Here is an 8,063-nt window from a genome sequence, read left to right as displayed (position 1 = left end):
AACATGCATCGACATTCAACAACATGCAACATGTGACAACATGCGACATGCAACAACATGCGGCAACATGCGACATGCAACAACATGTGGCAACATGCGACATGCAACAACATGCGGCAATATGCAACATGTGACAACATGCGACATGCAACAACATGCAACATGCGCCAACATGCGACGACATGGAACATGTGACAACATGCAACGACATGCAACATTTTACGACATGCAACATGCTACGACATGCGACGTGACAACATGCAACATGTGGCATGCATCAACATGCGACAACATGCGACATGCAACATGTGGCAACATGCGTCTACATGCAACATGTGACAACATGCAACATGTGACATGCAACAACATGCGACATGCAACGGCATGCGACAACATGCGACAGCATGCGACATGCGGCTACATGCGACAACATGCAGCGACATTCAACAACATGCAACATGTGACAACATGCGACATGTAACAACATGCAACATGTGACAACATGCGACATACGACATGCAAAATACACCATACAACACATACATACAGTACATACATATAGACATACAGTACATATAACATAGTGTACATACTCACCATCACTTGTCACTTTGATCCCCGAAGCCAGTGTCACCTGTAAAAAATATTAAAATAATAAACAAACAATGATCTGTGGAGAGCAGGAGCATCAGCTGATGCTACCGCTCTTCAGGGGCTCCAGGAATACAATGATGGAAGGTATCCTTTCACAATGTATTCCCCAATGTATTCCCCACAATGTATTCCTACGCCCCTGTGAGAAAATAGTCCCTATTCTCACTTCTGGCACTGCTGTGTGAGAAAGTTCCCACGCAGCAATGCCATAAAGTGAGACCCTGAACTGAAGTAACCTCAGTGATACACTGCAGGAGCCATTGTCTCCTGTCAGTGTGTCACTGGAGGTCTATAGAGCGGTGACATCACCCGATGTCATTGTTCTATAAGGAAGATCGTCGTGGGACACTTGTTATTAATTGGACTACAGCGGACAGGTAGTATACGGTTTATTATTTAAAAATTTTTGCAGGCGCTGAAGTATGGTAAGTATGGTTAAATTAAGAATATTAAAATACTTTTTTCTGGCTGTGTCTTTATTTTATTTTTTTTAACTCTTTCACTACTCTAGGATTAATAATGGATAGGCGTCATATTGACGCCTCTCCATTATTAACCCGGCTTAATGTCACCTTACAATAGCAAGGTGACATTAACCCCTTATTTTCCATATCGAAAAAATTGTAAGACAGCGGCACTCACCAGTTTGCTGAAATAAACGTCTTTAATGTGCCTTCAGTCCATAATACAAATTATTTTAGACACATGCCAGCTTATAGCGAGGGAGCGGGGAGTGCAGGAAGATGATTGCACGAAACGGCCGTCGTCCACCTGGCATGTGTCTAAAATAATTCATATTATGGACTGAAGGCACATTAAAGACGTTTATTTCAGCAAACTGGTGAGTGCCGCTGTCTTTCAATTTTTTCAATAAGGAAAATGGGATTGTCACTGTTTGTTAAGCTGAGCACCAGAATCCAGTTGCTTTTGGCTAAACCACATGTGAGCGGAATTACAGGGTTAAACACGGAAAAATAAAGGGCTGATGGTGGAAGTTTGTTTCCTGGTGCTATTCCATCTTTCTACGTTAACCCCTTATTACCCCATATCCCACCTCTACACGGGAGTGGGAAGAGAGGGGCTAAGTGCCGGAATTGGCGCATCTTACAGATGTGCCATTTCTGGGGCGGCTGGGGGCTGGTATTTGTAGCCGGGGGGCCAATATCCATGGCCCCTCTCTAGGCTATGAATATTAGCCCGCAGCTGTCTGCGCAGCCTTTCTGGCTATAAAATATAGGGGGACCCCATGTCATTTTTTTGGGGGGTGTCTCCCTATCTTTATAGCCAGTAAAGGCTACGCAGACAGCTGCGAGCTGATATTCATAGCCTGGGAGGTGCCATGAGTATTACCCCCTTCCCAGGCTACAAATATTGGCCCCCGGCCGTCGGCTTTCCCCTCTGGCGCAGAAAATTGTGCGGGAGCCCACGCCATTTTTTCCCTTTTTTTAAAATTAAACGTTCATTCATAAACATCGGCCTTGCTATTACATATTTACTAGATGGTGGCCCGATTCTAACGCATCGGGTATTCTAGAATATGTATGTAGTTTATTTACGAAGTGGTGTTAAAATCCCACAGCAATATCGCTGATTGGTCGCGGCCAGGCGCGAGCAATCAGCGAAGCGTTGTTTAAATCCGGCGCTAATTCACGGCCGGACTGCATCTGTCGCTGATTGGTCACGCCAGCCACCCACGACCAATCAGCGATGCGGGGTTTCCGTTACAGACAACAGACCCTTAGACGATTATATATACACTAGATGGTGGCTCGATTCTAACGCATTGGTTATTCTAGAATATGTATGTATGTACATCGCGCTGTGAGTGGGGGTTAAATTCCACGCCAATATCGCTGATTGGTCGCGGCCGGCCGCGTAGTATATAGCACAGCCACGTAGTATATAGCACAGCCACGTAGTATATAGCACAGCCACATAGTATATAGAACAGCGATGTAGTATATAACACAGCCCACGTAGTATATAACACAGCCCATGCAGCAGATAGCACAGCCACGTAGTATATAACACAGCCACGTAGTATATAGCACAGCGATGTAGTATATAACACAGCTCACGTAGTATATAACACAGCCCACGCACGCAATAGATAGCACAGCCACGTAGTATATAGCAGCCACGTAGTATATAGCACAGCCAGGTATTATATAGCACTGCCACGTAGTATATAGCACTGCCACGCAGTATATAGCACAGCCATGTAGTATATAACACAGCCTAAGCAGTAGATAGCACAGCCACGTAGTATATCGCAGCCACGTAGTATATAGCACAGCCAATGCAGTAGATAGCGCAGCCACGAAGTATATAGCAGCCACATAGTATATAGCAGCCATAGTAAATAACACAGCCCACAAAAAGAATTAAAATAAAAAATAGTTATATACTCACCTTCCGTCATCCACCGAAGCTGTCCCGCTCCTCGCGATGCGGCCGCCAGCTTCCGTTCCCAGAGATGCATTGCGAAATTACCCAGATAACTTAGCGGCCTTTGCCAGAGACCGCTAAGTCATCTGTGTAATTTCGCAATGCATCTCTGGGAACGGAAGCTGCCGAGAGCATCAGGAGGAGCGGGAAAGCTGCGGAGGCGACGGAAGGTCAGAATAGCATGATTTTTAATTTTTTTTATTACTGTTACCATTATATCTTTTTACTATTGATGCTGCCCTTGGATGATTATAAAGATAGATGGATAATCTAGCTAAAGATATATTTATAGCTAGATATTTCTATAAAATTCAAAAAAGAAGGCAGCACTCCATTTTTCTTAATAAATCTATCTATCTATCTATCTATCTATCTATCTATCTATCTATCTATCTATCTATCTATCTATCTATCCGTTATCTATCATCTATCTGTCTGTGTGTGTAAACATTATTCTTCAATGGAGTATGTAAATGAAGAGGTTGGACAAGAAATGACATCACCCTTTTTTTTTGGTATATCTTTATCGAGCTTACAAAAATACACAAAAATCCGCATGAAAAAACGCGCCAAAAAATGCATGAAAAACGCAGGTGACCTGCCAGTGACCTCAGGTGCAGATTTGGTGCAGATTTTACCTGCGTCAAATCCTGATGCAATCCTGAACGTGGACACATACCCTAAGGCCATGTTCACACAGTCAGTATCTGTAAGTAGTGTTGAGCATTCCGATACTGCAAATATCGAGTATCGGCCGATATTCACTGTATCGGAATTCCGATACCGAGTTCCGATACTTTTGCGATATCGGATACCGGAATCGGAAGTTCCCATAGTGCCATGATGCACTATAATGGAGTGTGGGCAGTGCGTGGGCAGAGACTGCGTGTGTGTGTGCGGGTGGGGTCTGTGCGGGCCTGCCGGGGTTCTGTGCGGGCCTGCCGGGGTTCTGTACGGGCCTCTCGGGGGTCTGTGCAGCCTGACAGGGGCTCTGTGCGGGCTGCTGGGGGTCTGTGCAGGCTGCGGGGGGTCTGTGCGTGCCTGCCGGGGGTCTGTGCGGGCCTGCCGAGGCTCTGTGCGGGCCTCTCGGGGGTCTGTGCGGGCCTCTCGGGGGTCTGTGCGTGCCTGCCGGGGGTCTGTGCGGGCCTGCCGGGGCTCTGTGCGAGCTGCCGGGGGTCTGTACGGGCCTCTCGGGTTTTTGCTGTCAGGTTTTTGCTGTCAGGCACAATCCGGCGAGTTTTGAAAAAAACGGATCTGTTTTTTCCACGGGATCCGTTTTTTCCACCGGATCCGTTTTTTTCCGCCGGATCTGTTTTTTCCGCCAGATCCATTTTTTCCACCGGATCCGTTTTTTTTCAAAACTCACCAGATTGTGCCTGACGGCAAAAACCTGATGTGTGAAAGCAGCCAGATATATGGATAGATACATCTATGTATCTATAGATATATTTATCTATAAATATATCTATAGATAGATATATCCATAGAAATATAATAGAAAGGCCGATGTTTCTAAGGCTTGTTTCACACTTGCGTTTTTAGCAATCCGTCGTTTTTGGAAAAAAAGGATCCTGCAAATGTGCTCGCAGGATGCGTTTTTCACCCATAGACTTGTATTAGCGACAGTAGGCGACGGATGGCCACACGACGCATCCGTCGTGCAACGGATCCATCGTGTTTTGGCAGACCGTCGGCACGAAAAAATGTTCAAGTGAACTTTTTTTGTCCGTCGCATCCGCCATTTTCTACCGCGCATGCGCTGCCGAAACTCCGCCCCCTCCTCCCCAGACTTCAGAATGGGCAGCGGATGTGTTGAAAAACTGCATCCGCTGCCCACGTCGTGCACAAATTTCACAACATGCGTCGGTACGACGCATAGCGACGGACCCGTACAGACGCAAGTGTAAAAGAGGCCTTAATGACCGTTTAATTTAAAAAAAATAATGGAAAAAAACTGCGTTTTCTGCACCAGAGGGGGAAAGCCGACGGCCGGGGGCAAATATTTGTAGCCTGCTATGAATATCAGCCCGCAGCTGTCTGCGCAGCCTTTACTGGCTATTAAAATAGAGGGACCCCCCAAAAAATGACGTGGGGTCCCCCTATATTTTATAGCCAGAAAGGCTACGCAGACAGCTGCGGGCTGATATTTATAGCCTACAGAGGGGCCATGGAGCCCCCCGGCTACAAATACCACTCCACAGCTGCCCCAGAAATGGCGCATCTGTAAGATGCGCCAATTCCGGCACTTAGCCCCTCTCTTCCCACTCCCGTGTAGCGGTGGGATATGGGGTAATAACGGGTTAATATCATCTTGCTATTGTAAGGTGACATTAAGCCGGGTTAATAACGGAGAGGCGTCAATAAGACACCTATCCTTTGTTAATCCAATAGTAATAAAGGGTTAATAAAACACACACATTAGGAAAAAAGTATTTTAATATTCTTCATTTAACCATATTTACCATACTTCAACGCCTGAAAAAAACGTAAAATAATAAACCATATACTACCTGTCCGCCGTAGTCCAATTAATAACGAGTGTCCCACGACGATCTCCCCTATTGGCTGATGTCAGTGCTCTATAGAACCCTCAGTGACACACTGACAGGAGACAATGGCTCCTGCAGTGCATCACTGAGGTTACTATAGTTCAAAGTGTTACTTTATGGCAATTGCTGTGTGGGAAAATTTCTCACAGCAATGCCAAAAGTGAGACTAGGGACTATTTTTTTTACAGCGGCGGAGGAATACAGTGCGGAAGGATACCTTCCTCCCGTCATTGTGTTCCTGAAGACCCTGGAGAGCGGTCGCATCAGCTAATGCTGCCGTTCTCCACGGGAGATCGTCGTGGGACACTCGTGGATTTCTGCGGATCAGGGAGTATATTGGTTGTTTGTTATTTTAATATTTTTTACAGGTGACACTGGCTTCGGGGATCAAAATGACAAGTAATGGTGAATATGTAACCTATGTTTAATGTACTGTATGTCTATATGTATGTAATGCATGAATGTATTGTATGTAAATAGATCAATGGCTGCACTCAAAATTTACTGTGCTAGAGCAAGGAAATGTGCGATATATGAAATGGGAATAGCATAATGGCTTGTGAAATATATGAAAAAACACATGAGATTCTTAGCACAAGATTTGGCCAAAAGTTGTGAGCCCATCCACCAAACGTCAAGGTAATCTCAGAACGGATGGTTACCTGAGCTGACTGCCTAGTGTGAACACTTACCTATGGCTAATAACGGGGTAAAGCCTGCTTATATAGGAAGGTCGGAACCAACTGTGTTAGGATGTAATTAAAATCACAGCATGGTGAAGGGCGGGGCGTTCAAGTCAGAAAAAAAGTACATAGTAGATATAGAAAAACTGACTGAACAGCAATCTAGTCTGAACTGGTGCATAACCAAAAAAGTCATATAGCAAATAGATCAATGGCTGCACTCAAAATTTACTGTGCTAGAGCAAGGAAATGTGCGATATATGAAATGGGAATAGCATAATGGCTTGTGAAATATATGAAAAAACACATGAGATGCTTAGCACAAGATTTGGCCAATGTGTTTTTTCATATATTTCACAAGCCATTATGCTATTCCCATTTCATATATCGCACATTTCCTTGCTCTAGCACAGTAAATTTTGAGTGCAGCCATTGATCTATTTGCTATATGACTTTTTTGGTTATGCACCAGTTCAGACTAGATTGCTGTTCAGTCAGTTTTTCTATATCTACTATGTATTGTATGTAATGTATGAATGTACTGTATGTAGTATGTATGTAGTATGTATGTAGTATGCATGGTTTTTTTTACATTTAACACATTAGCCGGATGATGGGACTTCTACTGTCCCATCATTGGCTAATGTGTCAATCACTGTCACTGTAGCAGGCATCATCCGATGGGACTTGTAGTCCCATCGGACGATGCCTGCACACACGCACAGACCCCCGGCAGCCCGCACAGACCCCCGGCAAGCACGCACAGAACCCCGGCAGCCCAAACAGACCCCCGTCAGGCACGCACAGACCCCTGGCAGCTCGCACAGACCCCCGAGAGGCCCGTACAGATCCCCAGCAGGCCCGCACAGACTCCGCCCGCACACACACACACGCACAGTGTCCGCCCACGCACCGCCCACACTCTTCCCCCCTCCGGAGCAGGATGTAGAAGGGCAGAAAGGGCATATTTACATTCCGATATTTGTGTCCCATTGACTTGCATTAGTATCGGGTATCGGTATCGGCGATATCCGATATTTTTGGGATATCGGCCGATCCAATCCGATACCGATACTTCTGGATATCGGAAGGTATCGCTCAACAATATCTGTAAGCCAAAACCAAGAGTGGGGGAAAATACAGAAGTGGTGACGTGTTTCTATTATACTTTTCCTGTGATTGTTCCACTCCTGGTTTTGGCTTACACATATTGAGGTACAATACTGACCAAATACCAAACGTGTGAACGTGGCCTTACAGTGGACAGGTTGCAACCCCACAACCTATAAAATACAACCAGCCAAAATAGCTAACAGCACTCAAAAGGTAGATTCTGAAAGGCAGCGTGACTACTTTCATTGTCCTATGTGACGAGGTGGCAGCGTTTTGTTCAACTGAGTTTTTGTCATGCAAATGCCAGGGTCACACTACCGTATAATACAGTCGAGTTCTATGCGAGGAAGCATCGCATAGCACTTGGGCCAATGTTAATCTATAGGACAGCTCACATCACCGTATTTTTTCTCGGGCATATTATACATGCGAGAGAAATCCCAGCATCCTGCGATTGTACGCGTATATCAGCCGAGTCTCGCCAATGCAAGCCTATGGGTGCGAGAAAACATCGGACACCACACGGACCAATCATGTGACTTGTGAGAAATACGCAACCATTTTTCTCATTAAGGATGGCACATCAATGCGAGCTGTGGCAAGAAGGTTTGCTGTG

The sequence above is a fragment of the Ranitomeya imitator genome, chromosome 2, assembly GCF_032444005.1.
Source record: "Ranitomeya imitator isolate aRanImi1 chromosome 2, aRanImi1.pri, whole genome shotgun sequence".
NCBI lineage: Eukaryota > Metazoa > Chordata > Amphibia > Anura > Dendrobatidae > Ranitomeya > Ranitomeya imitator.
Note: the sequence above shows the minus strand (reverse complement) of the source record.